Genomic DNA, 23,760 nt, shown 5'->3' on the forward strand with positions numbered 1-23,760 from the left:
AGGAAGGACCAAAGGAAGAAAGGAAGAAAAGAGTTAAGGAAGGAAGACAGGACCAAAGGAAGGAAGGAAGGTAGACAGGAAGGACGGAAGGAAGGAGGGAAATAGAAGTGAAGGAAGGAGGGAGGGTGGAAGGGAAGGGAAGGACGAAAATAGGGAGGGAAGGAGGGAGCGAGAGAGGATGGAAGTAAAGGAAAGAAAGAAGGAAGGAGGGAAGGAACCAAGGAAGAAACCAAGGAAGGAAGAAAGGACCAAAGAAAGAAAAGAAGGAAAGAGTTAAGGAAAGAAGGAAGGAATAAAGGAAGGAATAAAGGACCAAAGGAAGTAAGGAAGGAAGGAAGGTAGGCAGGAAGGAAGGAAGGATGGAAGGAAGAAGGGAAATAGAAGTGAAGGAAGGAGGGGGGGAAGGACAAAAATAGGGATCGAGGGAGGATGGAAGTGATGGAAAGAAGGAAGGAAGGACCAAAGGAAGAAAGGAAGGAAAGAGTTAAGTAAAGAAGGAAGGAAGAAAGGAGCAAAGGAAGGTAGACAGGAAGGAAGGAAGGAAGAAAGGAAGGAAGGAAGGAAGGAAGGAAGGAAGGAAGGAAGGAAGGAAGGAAGGAAGGAAGGAAGGAAGGAAGGAAGGAAGGAAGGAAGGAAGGAAGGAAGGAAGGAAGGATGGAAGGATGGAACGAGGGAAATAGAAGTGAAGGAAGGAGGGCGGGTGGGAGGGAAGGACGAAAATAGGGAGGGAGGGAGGGAGGGAGAGAAGGAGGATGGAAGTGATGGAAAAGAAGGAAGGAAGGGAGGAAGGAGGGAAGGAACCAAGGAAGGAAGGAAGGACCAAAGGAAGAAAGGAAGGAAGGAAGGAAGGAGGGAAATAGAAGTGAAGGAAGGAGGGAGGGAAGGATGAAAATAGGGAGAGAGGGAAGGAGGGAGCGAGGGAGGGAGGATGGAAGTGATGGAAAGAAGGATGGAAGGAGGGAAGAAACCAAGGAAAAAACCAAGGAAGGAAGGAACCTTGGAACCAAGGAAGAAACCAAGGAAGGAAGGAAGGAAAGAGTTAAGAAAGGAAGGAAGGAAGAAAGGACCAAAGGAAGGAAGGAAGGAAGGAAAAAAGGAAGGAAGGAAGGAAGGAAGGAAGGAAGGAAGGAAGGATGAAATTAAGCTTGTAAATTAAGGTACTACTGTAGTTGGAAGTCCTCTGCGGTGGACATTTGTGTGTTTCCCATAACTCGGACTATTTTGCATACAATATAACTGTGACAAATCGGGAACAAAGATCATAGATGCAGATGATGATGAGGTGGAAGGACAGGTAAATAATACACAGTAAAAAACAGTATGTTGGATTAACTCCTAAAGAGTTGATATTAACTCCGTTTCAGATAACATTTAGTCCCACTCAAAAATAGAGTAAAATTTACTCAATGTCCAGTGTCAACTTTTCAGAGTTAATTCTACTCAATTTAGTGTCAAAATTAACAATGAAATGTGTACAATTACTTATTAACACCGTTGCCTTTTCACACTGGTCAGAGTAATATGATAACACTTTATATAGCTATTCTTATTCCATATTTGGGATCCGAGCCGATATGTCGTTGTGGCTCGTGCAGCCCTTTGAGACTCTCGTGATTTAGGGCTATACAAATAATCTTTGATTGATTGATTGATATTTAGTTTAGAGATGTCCGATATTGGCTTTTTTGACGATATCCGATATTCCGATATTGTCTAACTCTTAATTATCGATTCCGATATCAACCGGTACCGATATATACAGTTGTGGAATTAACACATTATTATGCCTAATTTTGTTGTGATGCCCCGCTGGATGCATTAAACAATGTAACAAGGTTTTCCAAAATAAATCAACTCAAGTTATGGAAAAAAAATGCCAACATGGCACTGCCATATTTATTATTGAAGTCACAAAGTGCATTCTTTTTTTTAACATGCCTCAAAAACAGCAGTTTGGAATTTGGGACATGCTCTCCCTGAGAGAGCATGAGGAGGTTGAGGTGGGCGGGGTTGGAGGGGCTGGCTTGAGGTGGGGGCGGGAGTAGCGGGGGGTGTATATTGTAGCGTCCCGGAAGATTTAGTGCCGCAAGGGTTTCTGGGTATTTGTTCTGTTGTGTTTATGTTGTGTTACGGTGCGGATGTTCTCCCGAAATGTGTTTGTCATTCTTGTTTGGTGTGGGTTCACAGTGTGGCGCATATTTGTAACAGTGTTAAAGTTGTTTATACGGTCACCGTCAGTGTGACCTGTATGGCTGTTGACCAAGTATGATTTGCATTCACTTGTGTGTGTGAAAAGCTGTAGATATTATGTGACTGGGCCGGCACGCAAAGGCAGTGCCTTTAAGGTTTATTGGCGCTCTGTACTTCTCCCTACGTCCGTGTACACAGCGGCGTTTTAAAAAGTCATAAATTTTACTTTTTGAAACCGATACCGATAATTTCCGATATTACATTTTAAAGCATTTATCGGCCGATAATATCGGCAGTCCGATATTGTCGGACACCTCTAATTTAGTTCTAAAATAACACCAATTTGTAGTTATTTTCATTCATCGTCAGTGTTATTTTGCTACGTATTTACATTTTGCTCTATATTACTAAATTAGCAACGCATCAGAAATAAATACAAACGTAGACATTTACAGCAACATTTGTTAATTTGTAATCAAGACTGAAATTTGCAGTGCTAGCTCACCAGAAAAGTCAAAATTACACCACAAACAAAGCGCTATCATTCTCTCCATATGTCAAAAGACCCGTGATAATGCATGTTTTTGGGAGATACATCTTGAACAATTTGTGTTGTTCCACAGTCAAATATACACACAGTCCCTGTGAATAAATTGGTTTAAAAAAAACAAACTGTATGCTGTCTGTAGAAATAAAAGTAAACTCTGATGTTGGTCAGTTGAGTATACTAAATCTCCTAACATATATATATATATATATATATATATATATATATATAAAATATATATATATATATATATATATATATATATATATATATATATATATATATATATGTATATATATATATATATATATATATATATATATATATATATATATATAATATATATATATATAAATCTCCTCATGACTAAGGCTGAAACGACGCGTCGACGTAGTCGACGTCATCGGTTACGTAAATACGTCGACGCCGTTTTTGTGCGTCGACGCGTCGCATATTTATGTCACATTACCGGCACATTACCGTCATGGCGGAGCGCAAAGCAGACGATGTGAGCGGGAAAAAAGCACGCCAAAAGTCGTCAAAAGTGTGGGAGTATTTCAATACACGGCTATGAACGAACATTTGAAAAGAAAACACCCGACAGCGTTCTTGCCATCACCATCAACTAGTCAATCGTCCGCGTGAGTATACGTTGTCATCATTACACAAAAACATGAATGTGTCATTTGTATATGCGTTGTAAATTCATAAACTAAAGCACCGTTTCGCTCTGAGAGGCGCGTTTGGCGTGCCTGTTCAGTGTTTACAAAGACGTGCTCCTCTTTAACGCTAACGTTAATTAGTTGTGCAAATACCTTTTACAACATTAACAGTTACATATACTATGTACAAACGAACCATTAACTTTCACTTTAATCATACTATCATCATCATCATCATCAGTCTTACCTCTCAGTTCCAGCCACATCGACCCCTTCTGAGCGCTGTCACGCCAAATTTCTTCCCCCCTAACCCCCCCCCCCCCCCCCATTTACTTACTGTTATTCATTTCCGCATATGTCCACGAGTCAAATGTGCATTCGGTTAGGTATATCCTCAAGTTAATTTGTCCGATTAATACAGACGTTTTTTATTATAAAAAAAAAAAACAACAATTTACAAACACAAGCTATTGGATGACGTGACCGGAAGCAAATGGGGGGGGGGGGGGGGGTTTGTGTAGGGGGGAAGAAATTTGGCGTGACAGCGCCTATCTTCAGCTGCTGGGAATATTGTAAACAAGAAAAGAACCAGCCTCACCCCAGAGCATGTAGACATGCTAACCTTTCTTCATTACAACTGTTAGTCACTCACTGGAATGAGTAGAATTGGTTATTGTGTATTGTGTTGGAGTGGATGTTTATTTTGCACATTTTAAAAGCAAAACTTAATGTTTACAGTGCTCCAGAATATTTAGATTGACACTTTTTTGTGCTGGATGTTTATCTTTATTTTTGCACATTTTAAAGCAAAATAAGCAATACTTTTACTTCTGTTGAAATGTTTACACTGTTGTTACAGAATATTTCGTTTTGCACTTTTTTGTATTGGATGTTTATCTTTATTTTTGCACATTTTAGCAAATAAGCAATACTTTTACTTTTGTTGAAATGTTTACACTGTTGTTACAGAATATTTCGTTTTGCACTTTTTTGTATTGGATGTTTATCTTTATTTTTGCACATTTTAAAGCAAAATAAGCAATACTTTTACTTTTGAAATGCTTATGCTATTGCACAATATTAAGATTTGCACTGGATGTTTACTTTTATATTTGCACGTTAAAAAGCAAATAAGCTACTTTTAATTTTGTTAAATGTTAAAAGTTTTAAATGTTTACATTGTTACAGAATATTTTGTCATGTTGTCAATATTGACTGAGTGGCCATACTTTTTTTTTTGTAAATAAAAGCCATGCCTTTTGAAAAAACTGGCCTACATTTATTTTGTCATCTTCATTTTAAATAAAAAAAATAATCGGTAAAAGGAAAAATAATCTATAGATTAATCGAAAAACATAATCTATAGATTAACCGATTAATCGAAACAAATAATCTATAGATTAATCAATAGAAAAATAATCGTTAGCTGCAGCCTTACTCATGACTAAAACACATTCAGTCTAAAATCATTGAACTCTCCACCTAAATTCACAGCTGAAAAATGCTGTTTAAATAATGTATAGATGGAAGGTCGGTTGAATTGTTAACAGAAAAAAAAAAAGAAAAGTGGAGTTGGAGGCATGAAGACTGAGAGAACAAAATAAATACGACTGTATAGATGGATGACGAGTGGACGTGTCTACAGAAATTGCGTGTAAAGGACATTGAACGCCTGTAAGGTTGAAAGAAGACATTTACAGGAAGGCACAAAGCCGGGAAACGTTTCTTTTCATCAACATGCTCAGGTTGTTCTGAAGTGTTACCTCCGCATTCATAACACAACCACTCCACAGATATTGGTAAGAAAGACATACACTATATTGCCAAAAATATTTGGCCACCCATCCAAATGATCAGAATCAGGTGTCCTAAAGGTGTATAAAATCAAGCACTTAGGCATGGAGACTGTTTCTACAAACATTTGTGAAAGAATGGGCCGCTCTCAGTGATTTCCAGCGTGGAACTGTCACAGGATGCCACCTGTGCAACAAATCCAGTCGTGAAATTTCCTCGCTCCTAAATATTCCAAAGTCAACTGTCGGCTTTATTATAAGAAAATGGAAGAGTTTGGGAACAACAGCAACTCAGCCACCATGTGGTAGGCCACATAAACTGACAGAGAGGGGTCAGCGGATGCTGAAGCGCATAGTGCAAAGAGGTCGGCGACTTTCTGCACAGTCAGTTGCTACAGAGCTCCAAACTTCATGTGACCTTTTAATTAGCCCACGTACAGTACGCAGAGAGCTTCATGGATTTGGTTTCCATGGCCGAGAAGCCACCATCACCAAGTCCAATGCAAAGCGTGGGATGCAGTGGTGTAAAGCATGTCACCACTGGACTCTAGAGCAGTGGAGACGCGTTTTCTGGAGGGATGAAACACGCTTTTCTATCTGGCAATCTGATTTGAGTCTGGGTTTGGAGGTTGCCAGGAGAACGGTACATTTCGGACTGCATTGTGCCGAGTGTGAAATTTGGTGGAGGAGGAAGTATGGTGTGGGGTTGCAGTGTTTCCCATAAACTGCCAAGATACCTGTGGCTGTGGGGGCGTGGCTATGGGCGCGGTCAACATGACATCATCAAGTAATTTGCATACAATGATATGATTTTCTCTAAAAAGGCTCAAAAAATGTATACTTACTAATTAATAATAACAGTTTTGTTTTAAACGACCATCCATTCATCCATTTTACAATATAATTACAACACTTTATGTACATATTTATATACAGATTTGAACCATAAGTTATTCACTGAAACATATTTATTAATTGTGGTTCTTACAAAAAATATATCTTATAAAATATAAAAGCTAAAATGTCTCTTAAAGCTCTGCCCCTTTAATTAGTGCATACTAAATAATTTAACTTTAGCCTACTACTACAACCATATTATTTACCAGCAACATAAAGTGAAACAGAGGCAGAGGTGTCCTGCCACAGTCAGTAACAAATAAACAGAAAACAGTAGTGGTCAAATACAAATAAGGCAACAAGAGAAGTATCCTACACTTCTCTTTTGTAAAGTAAATCTGAACAGCCTATATGGGCATCTACATCAACTATATGTTTTGCCTGAGAAGCTGGACAGGACAAAAAAATAAATAAATAAATAAATAAATACAAATGTTTCTTTCTACTTGTGATTTTTTTATTTGTGTAATTATTTCGTGGCGGGCCGCCACAAATAAATGAATGTGTGGGAAACACTGCGTTGTTTTTCAAGAGTTGGGCTTGGCCCATTAGTTTCAGTGAAAGGAACTTTGAATGCTCCAGGATACCAAAACATTTTGGACAATTCCATGCTCCCAACCTTGTGGGAACAGTTTGGAGCGGGCCCCTTCCTCTTCCAACATGACTGTGCACCAGTGCACAATGCAAGTCCATAAAGACATGGATGGCAGAGTTTGGTGTGGATGAACTTGACTGGCCTGCAAATCTTTCATCCTTGCTCAAATGAATGGGGTAATCGTCGCTTTCTCGGTCCGAATCGCTCTCGCTGCTGGTGTAAACAATGTGCAGATGTGAGGAGCCTTTCAACATGTGACGAGACGCTACTTCCGGTACAGGCAAGGCTTTTTTATCAGCGACCAAAAGTTGCGAACATTATCGTCGATGTTCTCTACTAAATCCTTTCAGCAAAAATATGGCAATATCGCAAAATGATCAAGTATGACACATAGAATGGACCTGCTATCCCCATTTAAATAAGACAATTTCATTTCAGTAGGCCTTTAAGTAATTGCTAGTGCCATTCTCTTGACATAATGATATGCGGTCAGCATCATGATTTTTTTTTTCATGCTTGAAGTAAGAAATTAGCACTTTAAAAAAGTAGTTTTATACTTTTGAGTGTTGATGACACAGCTTTGCATCAGTTGCATCAAGCATGTTTTACTCAATATAGGTCATAAAATCTCAGCAACAAGCTGTAATATCTTACCGAGATCAATTAGGACCAAAACCCTTAAAACAAGTAAAACACTAACATAAAATCTGCTTAGTGAGAAGAATTATCTTATCAGACAGAAAATAAGCAAATATAACCCTTATTTGAGATATTTCATCTTACTTAGATTTCACTTTTTGCAGTGCAGGTGGCCAAATATTTTAGTGTACAACACATCCAGGACAAAGTACCTTCTCTGGCGGCTGAAATATGAACGTAATTATTCTTTCACAGTAGGAATCCTATTGATTGAACGATCACAGTTGATGACATTGAATTGTGAATTTCTCTTGAAGATTAATAACGTGTCTATCCGTCTATCTCCGTCAATCCCCCTGTTGGTGTTGGGAATCATTTATAAATAATGACGTATCAGATCCTGTGTTTTTTTTTAGAGGCGCAACAGCTCAATTATTCATAAATGATTTTCCAGGAGGGATCGCGCAAGGACGCAGGGTCGCGAGTGAGGCGTGTTTCCATGTCTTTGAGTACATGACTCTTTACACGTCCCTTTATCGGTGGCTACAAACTCTTGGCACCGCGCTGCATCTGCTCGAATCAGACACCGTGCACCGCATTCACAGTCCATAAAATGTGCTGCTTTGCTGTAAGGTTTCCAGACGTCCTGTCTCAGTGCAGTTGGTGTGAATATAGGTGTTTGTGAGTCATGCACAAACATAGTAACACACACACACACACACACACACACACACACACACACACACACACACACACACACACACACACACACACACATACACACGTACACTGGTAACAGAGTCCCGACAGCAAATGTCTCTGTACCTGTTTTGGAAACAGATACGGTATCACGGAGGAGCTGATGCATAGCTAAAATGAATCTCTTTATTTAGAGTCGGTCCTGAGCTAATATCACATCGCCACGCTCGACTCGTCACGTTTGTGAATCAGGACACAAGGGGACCGGAATAGACAGCAGCTCTGTTCGCCGTCCTTATGAGCGACATTATCTGCTCCTTTTATAGTCACGGTATAATATTTTTCAGAACCGAAACACATTCAATGGCTGCAGCTGCGTGGAAAACCAGGCTGGATATTTTGAGACCTTTTGCAAAGGGGAACGTGGCAAATGCTTATTGAGGTGTTTGTGGCTGGAAATGGTTAAATGAGCAGAAAGGATGAGCATATTTACCTTAGTTTACGGCAGGGGTGTCAAACTCATTTTAGATCAGGGGCTACATGGAGAAAAATCTACTCCCAAGTGGGCCGCACCGGTAAAATCACGGCATGATAAACTAAAAATAAAGACAACTTCAGATTGTTTTCTTGTTTAAAAATAGAACAAGCACATTTTGAAAATGTACAAATCATAATGTTGTTGGGTTTTTTTTACATTTACATGTTGCGTTAATAGTATTCTATCTTTATTTGTCGTTATTTATATTTTCTGAATACATCATGTGATAATGTTCATCAGTCATTGGTGTTAATTTTCAATCTATCGAGATAAAAGCAAATTACAGGATGTTATTTATTTAGTTTGATAATTTTTCTCAACTAATATACAAACATCATGTGGTTTATTTTGTACATATGTAGCATCATCTACAAAGATACAAAGAATTGATATTGCGACATCCAGTGGACACATTTAGAACTAGGGATGTCCCGATCCAGGTTTTTGCACTTCCGATCCGATACCGATGTTGTTGTTGCACTTCCGATACCGATACTGGCCTTATCCGAGCATGTATTAAAATTTAAAGTTATTTAGCCTACTTAGTTGTCAGATTCATGTTGAAAAGGGTTTTAGTACTCTTGATAACAACTAGCCAGCTAAATTAGGTGAGTTTGAATAATACACAATGGAGATGTTGACGTGCAGAGTTTCAAACACTCTTCATTTTCTAGCAGGGGACTTTTCAAGCGATGCTACATATTAGCAGTAATGCTACTTTTTATAGCAACGCTTTTGCCCCACACTTGACAAATTACGGTTGTCTGTTCGACATATTCCCACTTGAAGCCAAACCACCGCCAGACAATGGACCCCCTGCTGTTTTTCTTGGGAATTAATTAATTCTTCCTTCATTATTACCGCTCACACGGCTACGCTAGCATCACAGCTAACGTTAGCCATGCTGCTACCTCTCTGCTGGGAGAGTGCGTATACGTATGTGACGTATGACGTGACAGTATGTGACGTGTGTAAGAAGATGCGCTTGCTGTCTGTGAGAAGCAGACACAAGAAGGAGTGGAAAGAGCCTGTCGTGTAATGCCAGCAGCTACAGGCAACTGCGTGAGGACGTATACTCGACTGTGTTGAAGGTGTGCTGGAAAATGCGGAACGGAAAACAGAAAAGTGGAATGTATTATTTAAATCTGTGAGTTGGAAAACACGGACTGGATCTGGATCAGCATTTTCCCATGCCTTGCCGATACGCATTTTTTGGCCAATATCGGCGGCCAATCCGATCCAAATATCGGATCGGGACATCCCTATTTAGAACAGCTGTTTCTTTCATTCAAAAATGTCAGGTTAATTTTTATACTTATCCCGCGGGTCGGATCAAACCTACTCGTGGGCCTGATCCGCCCCTCGGGCCGTACGTTTGTACTCCCAGGTGGGCCGGACTGGTAAAATCACGGCACGATAACTTAAAAATAAAGACAACTTCAGGTTGTTTTCTTTGTTTAAAAATAGAACAAGCACATTCTGAAAATGTACAAATCATAATGTTGTTGGTTTTTTTTTTACACTTACCGTATTTTTCGGAGTATAAGTCGCACCGGCCGAAAATGCACAATAAAGAAGGAAAAAAACATATATAAGTCGCACTGGAGTATAAAAGTTGTATTTTTGGGGAAAATGTATTTGATAAAACCCAACACCAAGAATAGACATTTGAAAGGCAATTTAAAATAAATAAAGAATAGTGAACAACAGGCTGAATAAGTGTACGTTATATGAGGCATAAATAACCAACTGAGAACGTGCCTGGTATGTTTACGTAACATATTATGGTAAGAGTCATTCAAATAACTATAACATATAGAACATGCTATACGTTTACCAAACAATCTGTCACTCCTAATCGCTAAATCAGATTAAATCTTATACGTCTAGTCTCTTACGTGAATGAGCTAAATAATATTATTTGATATTTTACGGTAATGTGTTAATAATTTCACACATAAGTCGCTCCTGAGTATAAGTCGCACCCCCGGCCAAACTATGAAAAAAACTGCGACTTATAGTCCGAAAAATATGGTACATGTTGTGTGATACATGTGATAATGTTCATCAGTAAACTCAATGGTGTTAATTTTCAATTTATCAAGATAAAAAAGATATCAAAATCAAATTACAGGATGTTATTTATGTAGTTTGCTCATTGTCCTCGACTGGTGCACTAACATCATGAGTTTTTTTTTTTTTTTTTTTTTTTTTTTTACATATGTAGCATCATCTACAAAGATACAAAGAATTGCTATTGCAACATCTGGTGGACACATTTAGAACAACTGTCTCTTTCATTAAAAAATTTGGGCTCATTTTTATATTTAGCAAACTCATCCCGCGGGCCGGATAAAACTGATCAGGCCCCCGGGCCGTATGTTTGAAAACCCTGGTTTAAGGCATTTAAAGAATAACTGCATTATTTTTGGAATTTTGCGTTTACAATCAATATGAAAGACAAGAATACACATGTTTGTTTTTGTTTTAGCATTCTAAAGATGATAAAAAAAAAAAAAAGCTTGATAATGGTAGCCACCGTTGTAGCCTTCAAAACCCTCTAAAACAACTTCAAAACCCTCCAGCAACATTTTATATATAATGTAGTAGCAAACACGTTCATCACAATTTGCAATATGTACAAAATTTACCGCATCTTGGTCATTTTAATCATTCCCGGACCTTCTTTCCTCAGCGCGTTTATTTCTGTTTCCATAGCAACACACTCTCGACTTCTGGCAACAAATGTGTGTTCCTTCTCCCGGAAACAAACGCATGTGTGTGTTCTAATCATGGCAACTTGGTAACAAAGGACGACTATTTTTGGACAAATGAGGATTCACAACCTCATCTTTTTGAAGCTGAATATACAGAGGATGAACTACTGATTATAGAAGCGAGCACAGAGAGAGGGTGAAACATTGGAGCAGACTAAAGCGGAGAGAGTGAGGTAGGCTTCACTTGGTCATGCTGCAAATGTGTCATGCCGACAGAAATTGCGTGCTCAACCAAAATCAACAGGAAAAAATTGTCCCTGGCCAGCTGGACCAAACGGAATCCCTTCCATAATGTATGTGGACCAAGTCCCGGTTAACCAAGTTCTTCTTAGTACTAAAAAGTGCCCACTTAAGCTGACCTCAAAATACAATAGTACCTCATTTTAAGAGTGTTTTGAGATAAGAGCTGTATCTCGGGGAATTGTTATACTTTAGGTTGCAAGCCAAAAATTGTGTTACAAGCATCCCCGCCACTAGTTGGCGTAGTAGCTGTCACATTCAACCCCGTAACACCCACCCAAAACATCTGGTCTTACTCGCTAGCAATAACTGGTAGCTAGAGATCGACATACATTTGACTACTGGGGGCCCAGAAAGTGAGTGTGAAGGACAGTGCTAAGCAAAAGAAGTGGATGATGACATTCTTTGAATTAAAGAAATAAATCATCAAAACATGACCAAGTGTGTCGACAGCTGGGTGAATCAGTTCAAATGTACCACTGACAGTCGGCACCATACTGAAGCAGAATGAGTTTAACGCCAGCCACGGTTGATGAATTAGTATCCAAACGATGGACATGTATCCATGAAAATAAGGAGAAGCTTCTGATGGGTTGTTTGACGGACAAGCAGCTGGAAAGAGACACCGCAAAAGTCGACTCTCCATGGGTAATGTTCTACATGTATATTACATTACTACTACTGTAGTTGTTTGTGCGACATTCTATTGTATTGTTGTTATACAATATTTATTATCTAAGTGTTTTTTTATTTTTTAAGGGTATGTTACATGTTAAAATTGTTCGCTTTTTTCTGTTTGGGTGGGGCAAGTGGGAACACAGGGGGATTTTTTTTCTAAAAAGATGTCACAATTGTTAATATAAAATTAATGTAGCTGTGAAAGTTCAATAAAAAGGTTGCTTGAATAAAAATATGAAATGGTTCCTTCCACCTGGGTAGCGGCAAACCTCGCTTCGAACACTTCATTCGACACAGACGTCATAACATCATCAACGCTCGCATTCCCACTCAGCACATCATTTTGAAAAAAGGATGAGGTAATTGACGAAAGGTAAAAATATATTCAACTACAGGGTTGCCCCTAAACCGCCAAGATACCTGTGGCGGTGAGGGCGTGGTTATGGGCGTGGTCACGATGACGTCATCGACTAATTTGCATAATTTTCTATGATGATATGGTTTTCTTTAAAAACGCTAAAAAATCTATACATTTACAAAAAAAAATCTGATACTATTAATCAGTTTTAATATATTTGTTTTAATCGTTTTGGCATATTTTCAATTGTTGCTGTTTTTTGTACAATGTACTTTGTTGAGATTTACAGAATTTTAATGACTTTTTAAAATGAAATACAACTCGCAACAAATCTAGCATCTTCTTCTGGTGTTCTTATAAAATGTACTCGTGTCGAGAGACTACTTTTGTCCCTCGATGTCCGAACTGCAGCAAGCATTCATTAATTTCATTTATTTATTTATTTCAGACAATGACATAACAAAGTACAAAGTTGACAACACATAATAATATAAATTAATATAGTGCAAAAGGTAATGTATAGTATGTAATGCATGATAGTCCAGTTTTGCCTGAAAGGGAGTGGGAAGAAGATAACTTATTTAATCCCACCCCCAATTGCTCTAGTTGGACTTTCTCTTCTTAAATGCCGCCGCTGTCCTCTTAATATGTGCATGAACTGAAACTTAACTGAACATTTTGTAGATGGCTGTCCACGGGTATATCTGCAATATTTATAAAAAAATCACATCTGCATCACAGACATGCTGACAACACCCCAGACAATGGCGTGTGTTTTGTTTACATCCGGTTTCGGCAGCGCGGTTTTCGGTACATCACTTGTCAATAGTGAGCAAATAATAGGATATATATATATATATATATATATATATATATATATATATATATATATATATATATATATATATATATATATATATATACATATATATCAATTCATACTGTAATGACAAGCTGGTGGTAATGTTTTATGTTCATGTGATTTGGATTTGACATCTGTTTTTCCCATGTTTGTAAACACACCGTCTGTGCCTGAAAGGTGATTGGCGGAAAATGAGGAAGTGCTTTTGCGTGTCCGGGGAAGTGCGGACTCACGAGACAAAAGCGTTTGCACGGGAGGTAAAACCTGTTGGAATTGTGCCGTTGTTTGTTATCATAAGATTGGTAATAAAAGTTAAAAATAGCGTCGGACTTTGTGTGATTTCTTCTGGGGACTACAATATATTATATTACTTTCATTTGTTTTCAAGTAAAAAAAACAACAACTTTATTTTCAAGGTGTAGTGGTAATAAAAATGCCTTGGCGGTGCGCCACATTCAATTACATTAAGGGTAAACCCTGAATTATCTGTGGCAGTATAGGAGAAAGTAATGTACGAGTTTCACTTTTGCACCTCATTTCCCATAATGGTGGTGCATTCAAGGGCCCTCAAACATAGTTAGAAACAGATGTGTCAGTAGTTTTTAAAGAGGGGGGGGGATTTAAAGGCCTGCTGAAACCCACTACTACCGACCACGCAGTCTGATAGTTTATATATCAATGATGAAATCTTAACATTGCTACACATGCCAATACGGCCGGGTTAACTTATAAAGTGCAATTTTAAATTTCCTGCTAAACTTCCGGTTGAAAACGTCTATGTATGATGATGTATGCGCATGACGTCAATGGTTGAAACGGAAGTATTCGGACGCCATTGAATCCAATACAAAAAGCTCTGTTTTAATCTCAAAATTCCACAGTATTCTGGACATCTGTGTTGGTGAATCTTTTGCAATTTGTTTAATGAACAATGTAGACTGTAAAGAAGAAAGCTGTAGGTGGGATCGGTGTATTAGCGGCTGGCTGCAGCAACACAAGCAGGAGGACTTTGACTTGGATAGCAGACGCGCTATCCGACGCTAGCCGCCGACCGCACGGATGATCGGGTGAAGTCCTTCGTCGCGCCGTCGATCGCTGGAACGCAGGTGAGCACGGGTGTTGATGAGCAGATGAGGGCTGGCTGGCGTAGGTGGATAGCTAATGTTTTATCATAGCTCTGTGAGGTCCCGTTGCTAAGTTAGCTTCAATGGCGTCGTTAGCAACAGCATTGTTAAGCTTCGCCAGGCTGGAAAGCATTAACCGTGTACTTACAGATTCATGGTTTAATAGTATTGTTGATTTTCTGTCTATCCTTCCAGTCAGGGGTTTATTTATTTTGTTTCTATCTGCATTTGAGCCCGATACTATCACGTTAGCTCCGTAGCTAAAGTGTTTCACTGATGTATTGTCGTGGGGATAAAAGTCACTGTGAATGTCCATTTCGCGTTCTTGACTCTCATTTTCAAGAGGATATAGTATCCGAGGTGGTTTAAAATACAAATCCGTGATCCACAATAGAAAAAGGAGAGTGTGGAATCCAATGAGCCAGCTTGTACCTAAGTTACGGTCAGAGCGAAAAAAGATGCGTCCTGCACTGCACTCTAGTCCTTCACTCTCACGTTCCTCATCCACGAATATTTCATCCTGGCTCAAATTAATGTGGTAATCGGCGCTTTCTCGGTCCGAATCGCTCTCGCTGCTGGTGTAAACAATGGGGAAATGTGAGGAGCCTTTCAACCTGTGACGTCACGCTACTTCCGGTACAGGCTAGGCTTTTTTTATCAGCGACCAAAAGTTGCGAACTTTATCGTCGATGTTCTCTACTAAATCCTTTCAGCAAAAATATGGCAATATCGCGAAATGATCAAGTATGACACATTGAATGGATCTGCTATCCCCGTTTAAATTAAAAAAAATAATTTCAGTAGGCCTTTAACTTCCTAGAGATGCACTAATGTTAATAAAATCATAAGAATAATGAAATATACTTATGATTTGTATTATCCACTGATGATAATCCTAAATCGGGGTCAGCAACCAGCGGCTCTCGAGCCGCATGTGGCTCTTTAGTGCCGCCCTAGTGGCTCACTGGAGCATTTTTAAAAAGGATTGAAAATGGAAAAAGATGGGGGGAGGAAATAAATGTTTTTGTTTTAGTATGTTTTTTGTTTGAGGACAAACATGACACAAACCTTCCCAATTGTTAGAAAGCCAACTGTTTAATATGTTTGTGTGTATATACGGCTTTTCATTTGTTGCAGCTCCAGACAGATTTGTTTTTTTAATTTTTGGTCCATATGGAGGGGGGCGTGGCCTGCGGGCCTGCAGCGGAACGGGGTGTGCCAGGACCGGCCTCGAAGTCAGCGACAGGTGCGTAGATGGCCCACCTGGGCCTTGTTATCTAATCACCTGTCGCTCTGTATAAGCAGCAACCGGGAGGAGAGACGTGGTGGAAGCTGGAGTAAGAGCACGAGCGAGAGTGAGAGCGAGAGCACGGACTTATAGAAAAAGAGAGACCAACAGACAACTGCTGAAAAGCAACCTGAGGGCATTATCACAAAATAAACTGTATTGTAACCCTGAACCGGGCTCTCATGTCGGTGATTAGTGGTCAGAAGAACCCACTGGGGGGCAACCGCCACGGTCCAATATGGCTCTTTCAACGTTTTGAGTTGCCGACCCCTGTCCTAAGTGTATCCGCAAATCTCTACTTTACACTCTGAAGTATATGGAAACTTGACAGATTTATAATCATATTTAAGTGAATAATGTTGTTTTTTTCAAACAGAACCAAATTAAAGGGGTTTACCTAGATATGTCCTAGATGTGCTATGTGTTTGAAAAGGCTGTTTCTTTTTCTCTGTAAAGTCTATGGGGCAGCATTGTTGGGTTTAGGATAAGATGGAGTCTTCTGTACGGGGGGCCAGAATTTGGTCCTACGCCCCTGTGTACTGTACCGTAAAGAGACTTTAGGTGTCAAGTGCTCTTGCATGGCATGGATTACTCCATGTTAGCACGGCCTAAAATGGGGATAGCGGACAGAGGCATGTTGCCATGATGCTGCATGATCCAGAGTAAAAATAAAGGTTTTGGTTAATCTAAGGCCCCTTCTACACTAAGGTTATCCAGGCTATATTCCACCTAACCTTATCCTTGTCCACACACACACAATGCCACCATTTAAGTCCCCTCGCCCCTCCGTCCGCCGGCACAACACGACTTAGAATGTATGCGGGGAAAAAAATGCGCGTGTCATAGTTACCTCTGACCTGGAAGTGTATCCTTACCCTGTTTCAATGTAGCCTACTGCCACATTTCTCTTAACAGTAAACCTTGCTTGCCTCACCATCAGCAGCTGTTAGACTATTGTAGTGAATCACACCTGAGCCATCACACACAGTGTTGGGACTAACGCGTTACAAAGTAAAGCCGTTAGTTTCGGCGGTAACTAGTAATCTAACGCGTTATTTTTTATATTCAGTAACTCAGTTACCGTTACTACATGATGCGTTACTGCGTTATTTTACGTTATTTTTTATGTAGTATCGGCTAGAAACAGAAGATCTGAGTGTGTTTTATTGGAGCGCTGCAGTGTCGTCCTTCTGAATGTTCTTGTGTCACAAGCCGGAGGCGCGCTCTGTGTGTGTCTGGGTGTGGGTGTGGGTGTGGGGAGGGGAGGGAGGGCGTGTCTGTGTTTACTAACAACGGAGCTGCAGTCGACTCGAGTGTCTCCAGTGTTTCCCACACATTCATTTATTTGTGGCGGCCCGCCACGAAATAATTACGTCCGCCACAAATTAAAAAAAATAAATAAATAAATAAACTATTATTATTATTATTATTTTAATTTTTTTTTGTCCTCTCCAGCTTCTCAGGCAAATCATATAGTTGATGTAGATGCCCATATCGGCTGTTCAGATTTACTTTACAAAAGAGAAGTGTAGGATGCTTCTCTTGTTGCCTTATTTGTATTTGACTTTATTAAATGTATTTGTATTAGAAACACAACATGTGTATATAACAAAGGGTGCAAAGTCTGCAGGCAGTAGGAAACACATGGTTAAGTGTAGGGAGTAAAACTGATGGCAGTCTAAAGTTCAAGATTTTTGGCGCTCTTTGTTCAGTGGATCAGATGTTTGATGAAGCTCTGTGTCTATCTACCACCACTACTGTTTTCTATTTATTTGTTACTGACTGTGGCAGGACACCTCGGCCTCTGTTTCACTTTATGTTGCTGGTAAATAATATGGTTGTAGTAGTAGGCTAAAGTTAAATTATTTAGTATGCACTAATTAAAGGGGAAGAGCTTTATGAGACATTTTAGCTTTTATATTTTATAAGATATATTTTTTGTAAGAACCACAATTAATAAATATATTTCAGTGAATAACTTATTGTTCAAATCTGTATATAAATATGTACATAAAGTGTTGTAATTATATTGTAAAATGGATGGATGGATGGATGGATGGACGGACGGATGGACGTTTAAAACAAAACTGTTATTATTAATTAGTAAGTATACATTTTTGAGCCTTTTTAGAGAAAATCTTATCATTGTAGTAAATTATGCAAATTACTCGACGATGTCATGGTGACCACGCCCATGGCCACGCCCATAGCAACGCCCCCACCGCCACAGGTATCTTGGCAGTTTATGGGAAACACTGGTCTTAACATGGATATATTCTCACTTCTTTTTTTTGTCGAGCACAAAGAAAAGAACATTTTAGTTAAGTGTAAGTTGTGTCTTGGATCAAAGATCCCTTCTAATGCCCAAAACAACAATTCAAATCTGCCTGGTTAGGCTTTGTGTGTGTCACGTGTGCCTTTCTTAAGTGAAGCCAGGTTTACAGCTATGTTGTTATTATGCTGTTTGTTACTTATGTATGTTATGTTTAAGCTATTCAAAATAGTTTTGTCAATTTGTTCTGGCCTGAAATAAATTGGCCTTTGAAACATATCTTTGTCTTTGTGTGTTGTATGTAGACCACATTGCTTTCTGAGTTCAGTGATGCAAATGCAGTCAAGTTGATTGTATTATTCTCCAGTGCAATAACAGTACTGAAATGAAGGCTAAAAGGGCATTAATGGGAGCTTTTAAAAAAAGAAAAGAAAAAAAAAGTAACTAAATAGTTACTTTTCACAGTAACGCATTACTTTTTGGTGTAAGTAACTGAGTTAGTAACTGGGTTACTTTTGAAATAAAGTAACTAGTAACTGTAACTAGTTACTGGTTTTCAGTAATTAACCCAACACTGATCATACATGAATCCTATGTTTAATGGAGGTGTGAAAGTAAACAATGTGATAAATAACATTTTACAACAATCAATCTAGGGATCTAGATATCTGGTCAGGACACTGTGCTTGTAGGCTGAAATTGTCGGTCGTACTTGACGGCCGCAACCACTTCATGGCTTCACAATAATTATGGAGTACAAAACTAGACATTGAGTAATCGCTCGACATACATACTGATAGTTCGCTTTGCCAGTCCAAATGCATTTGCTGTTTTCCGTAGTACTCTTTCGTCCACAGGAGCCCGCATTCTCGTTGTCTCCCCTTCGACAAATGGACAAAGTTTTTCACTAAGTAGAATCACAGCTGACCTGGACTTTCGAAAGTTATTTTGCCGTTCCTGTGGCACAACACACTCGTTGACAAACAAATCCCACCAGGCTGCCGTTCTTCCAGGGCTTATCCAAAACCGTCGCTCAACATTGCTATGTTGCCGTCTGAGATGTGTTGTATCCCAAATAGCTGCAATCGCGCGTTTCCTTCTTTTAAGGTAATCATTCGTGATTTCCACAAGCGTCTGTTATGAAGCTGGCTGTGGCGCGTTCTTTCTGACGTCACTTCCTGCGTGGGGGGGCGGTCTTTCTGGCGTCAATTCCTCTCCGAACTCAGTTTGCAAATGATCGATGAGTCCATACAAAGCTAAGAGCCGGAGATTCAAGAAATACACGGCGCACTTGTAAAAAATTATCCAAGGAGGGGAACCTTAAACGATGGGTTAGTGTGGCTGAAACGGGGGCTTAGGCAAAATAATTATTTGTTTAAGGAGTTATCCGGCTTGATGTAGACGGGGCCTAAAACTGCCGTGGAAAATCAAGGTTCAAGGTTCAACTTTATTGTCCCTGCTGGGAAATTTGTCTTGGGCACAGTGTATCATTGCTTTCTTAACATACACAAAAACAACAGAACAAAAACACAAGCGCAGACACAACCACAACCAGACAACTAACATTTAAACATCAGAACATGGAGCTTGATAGACATAGGTGGCACTTTGATGTAGGCATAAAATCTACAGTATGGAGATAAAGATAAAGTGCCAGTGTGCATTGCACTAGAGCTCATAGATAAAGTGCTAAGTGCTAAAGTGCTATGTGCTAAAAAAGTGCTAACCTATGTATTAACATTCTATTGCACCTTGTTGGTCAGCTTAATGGAGGCTGGGACAAATGATAATTTAAGGCGGTTCGATTTGCATAGTGGGACCCGGAGTCTTCTCCCTGATGGCAGGGTTCTATATTCAGGGAAGAGTGGGTGTTGTGAGTTGGAAATAATTTTCTTAGCTTTTTTCCTAACTGCCTGCTCATAGATGCTCTGTATAGGCTCATATTCTTTCCTCCCTACGATTTTCATTGCCGTGTTATGCATGCCGGCCAGTTTGCTTTTTAGCTTAATGGTTAGGTTGCCAAACCATGAGGTGATCCCGTATCTAATGATGCTCTCTACAATGGCACGGTAGAAAATCATCATGATGTGGGTGCTTACGCCGTACAATCTTAATCTTCTCAAAAAATATAGCCTCTGTTGCAGTCTATTGCACAGTTTGTCAATATGTGTCTTCCAGCAGAGAAGAAGAAAATATCACATTCAAAGCCCACCATCAAGTTTACTTAAGAGTCCAATCTCCCAAATCGCTCTCGACAATCTTCTCACCCGCCACCAAGAGGAAGCAGCTGCTCTTCACACTTATTTGAAGCCAGCGCCTAATTTTCACTTGAGAGACCTTCAGAGTGAGACATGCAAACCTCACAAACGATTCTTTGGTGGAAAACCAATAACTTCCCATCAAATATCTACCATGTCAGTGGGACCGGCTTGTCCGTTCTGTTCTGACCTTTGACCCGCCGCACATACAGTATATATATATACTCAGACATAACGTCTTCCCTGACATAATGGTGTCAGGGATTATATATTTGGACTGCTGATGATGGAGGAGGAGGCCTTCACAGTCATCATGTGACATGGGAATTCTGAGAAATTTAAGGAGAGTCACACTCACGCCTATTTGAGGGGCAATAAAGAGTGGAAGTTGGGTAAGGCTATGTCTACACTAAGCCGGATAACCCCTTAAACGAACAATTATTTAGCCCAAACCCCGTTTCAGCCACACTACACTGCAAAAACTGAAATCTAAGTAAGATTAAATATCTGAAATAAGGGTGATATTTGCTTATTTTCTGTCTGATAAGATAATTCTTCTCCTTAAGCAGATTTTAGGTTAGTGTTTTACTTGTTTTAAGGGTTTTGGTCCGTAATGATCTCAGTAAGATATAACAGCTTGTTGCTGAGATTTTATGACCTATATTGAGTAAAACATGCTTGAAACTAGAATATTAACTGTTGCAAAGCTGTGTCATCAACACTCACACGTATAAAACTACTTTTTTAAAGTAATAATTTCTTATTTCAAGCATGAAAAAAAATATCATGACTTTGACACAATTGTGTCTCATAATTAAAACAGATGACAGCCAAATGGACTTTGCTGTTTTATTTTCAATGAAACAAGATAAAATACGTACTCCTATAGTAGTACAGTTGGCACATTACAGTAAACTGACAGTTAATATCTAAACATTTAACATGTGACATTTGTAACAATTTTGAACAGAAATAGTTCATGTACATTCAGATAAATTCTTCAAAATTACAATTAAAAAAATTTTGGCCGGGGGCCGGGCTGTATATATGCGCACTAATTGACTGAAAGAGCACGCACTTGACGCGATGATGTCATGTTGTCGATGGAAAAATGCATTTTTAGACCACATGATTTGCCTGAGCGGCTAGGAGACCCCGAGAGTAACAAGCGGTTGACTTGTTGCCTTTCCATTAAGAACAATAAATTAGTTTTTAGTATAAGTTTGATGGTTTCCAGAAATGTAATGCCGAGTGCATATCATTATGTCAAGATAATGGCACTAGCATTTACTTAATTTAAGAATATTTTTCAACATTAAGGGACGGCGTGGCGGAGTTGGTAGAGTGGCTGTGCCAGCAATCGGAGTGTTGCTGGTTACTGGGGTTCAATTCCCACCTTCTACCTTCCTAGTCATGTCCGTTGTGTCCTTGGGCAAGACACTTCACCCTTTGCCTCCGATGGCTGCTGGTTAGCGCCTTGCATGGCAGCTCCCGCCATCAGTGTGTGAATGTGTGTGTGAATGGGTAAATGTGGAAATACTGTCAAAAGCACTTTGAGTACCTTGAAGGTAGAAAAGCGCTATACAAGTATAACCCATTTATCATTTATAACATATTGAGCAAAAAGGTCTCCTTTTTTTTTTTACACCAACAAAAGTGCACTTGTTATTAGTGAGAATATACTTATTTTAAGGTATTTTTGGGTTCATTGAGGTTAGCTAATTTTACTTGTTTTGGAAAGTCTTGACAAGCCAAATTTTCTTGTTGTATTGGCAGATAATGTTGCTTAGTTCAAATAAAATGCAGTGTAAACTATTGTCCCCTCCAAGGACAATTTTTTACACGGGTAAGTGCGCCGTGTATTTCTTGAATCTCCGGCACTTAGCTTTGTATGGACTCATTGATCTTTTACAGAGTGAGTTCGGAGAGGAAGTGACGCCAGAAAGACCGCGCCCCACACAGGAAGTGACGTCCGAAAGAACGCGCCACAGCCAGCTTCATAATAAACCACTGGAAATATGGAGGCGAGTCATCCAGACATGCCCGTGTTTCTCCTTCTTCTACGCGTACAGACGCTTGTGGAAATCACACATGAATACCGTAAGAGAAAGTGATTGCAGCTATTTCGGATACAACACTTCTCAAACGGCAAGAGAACTTTCTAATGTCTGGGTCAGCTCTGATTCTACTTACCAAAAAACGATGTCCATTTGTCGAAGGAGAGACAACGAGAATGCGGGCTCCCGTGGATGTGATAAAAGAGTAGCATGTGCTTTGTATTACCTGGCCGTCGAGGGAAGACTACGGAAAACGGCGAATGCTTTTGGACTGGCAAAGCAGACTGTATCAGTTATTGTCCGCCATGTATGTCGCGGACTCAACGTCTAGGTCCAGAGTATATAAAGTCACCAAAAACGAATGGACAATGAAAGTGAAGGCTAAAGAGTGAGGAGTGTCCTGACCAGATATCTAGATCCTTAGATTGATTGATGTAAAATGTTCTTTATCACATTGTTTACTTTCACATGTCCATTGAAGATTTGATTAATGTATGATGGCTCAGGTGTGATTCACTACAATAGGGCCCCACAGCACACTGGATTCCAGTTAATTGAAATAACACAACACTGGATAGTGTTCAGATAAGTTCAATTTAATTTAAGAATTGCACACAAAGCAACACTGGAGGTGACTATAACGTGTGCAGGGGGTCTTAAACGACCATTATGTGTGTGTGGACAAGGATAAGGTTAGGTGGGACTTACCCTGGATAACCTTAGCCGGCTTAGTGTAGAATGGTACCTTAGGCCCACTCTCACCACAGAGCAACAGGAGAGGATGAAGAATTGCACTAAGATGTACCAACTGCGATATTTTCCCCTGCACGAGTCCTTTCAACATAATCAGTACAATGACCGCGCTGCCTGCCACCAGCACTCTCGGTGATTTGACGCAAGTTCGACGCCCACAGCAAGAGCGATAAACACAAATAGGGGGCCGGGCGAGAGGGGGCTTTTGGCTCAGTAGTGCGCCCACATCTCTGTTTAAAGCAATTTCGTGTTGTTCGCCTTCACCTCCACATAACTTCCAACAAAAGTCCCGGTGAGCAGACAAGCCCTACAGACACGGTCACCATGGCAACAACAACAACAAAAAGACGAAGAAAATACACTCAGCAAACTCACACGGGGCTTAGATGATGGGAGTGATGACACATAGCAAAAAAAAACGTGAATTGAACGCTTAATTCATATTACTGGAGTGTCTCACTTATATCGTTTTAAGGAGCCATCTTTTCAAAAGAAAAGAAACAAGACATGTTTTCATCATGCATAAGGGTACA

At 39.6% G+C, this 23,760-nt stretch overlaps 1 long non-coding RNA gene across 1 annotated transcript in view; it reads right to left on the minus strand.

Annotated features, from left to right (window-relative positions):
• Nucleotides 1-23,314, minus strand: part of LOC133642446 (uncharacterized) — a 50,391-nt gene extending 27,077 nt beyond the window's left edge. The window contains exon 1 of the long non-coding RNA XR_009824516.1: nt 23,183-23,314. This is a non-coding gene — a long non-coding RNA (uncharacterized LOC133642446). The remainder of the gene's footprint in view (nt 1-23,182) is intronic.
• Nucleotides 23,315-23,760: the final 446 nt, after the last annotated feature.

This window comes from Entelurus aequoreus, linkage group LG25 (assembly GCF_033978785.1).
Source record: "Entelurus aequoreus isolate RoL-2023_Sb linkage group LG25, RoL_Eaeq_v1.1, whole genome shotgun sequence".
Lineage (NCBI taxonomy): Eukaryota > Metazoa > Chordata > Actinopteri > Syngnathiformes > Syngnathidae > Entelurus > Entelurus aequoreus.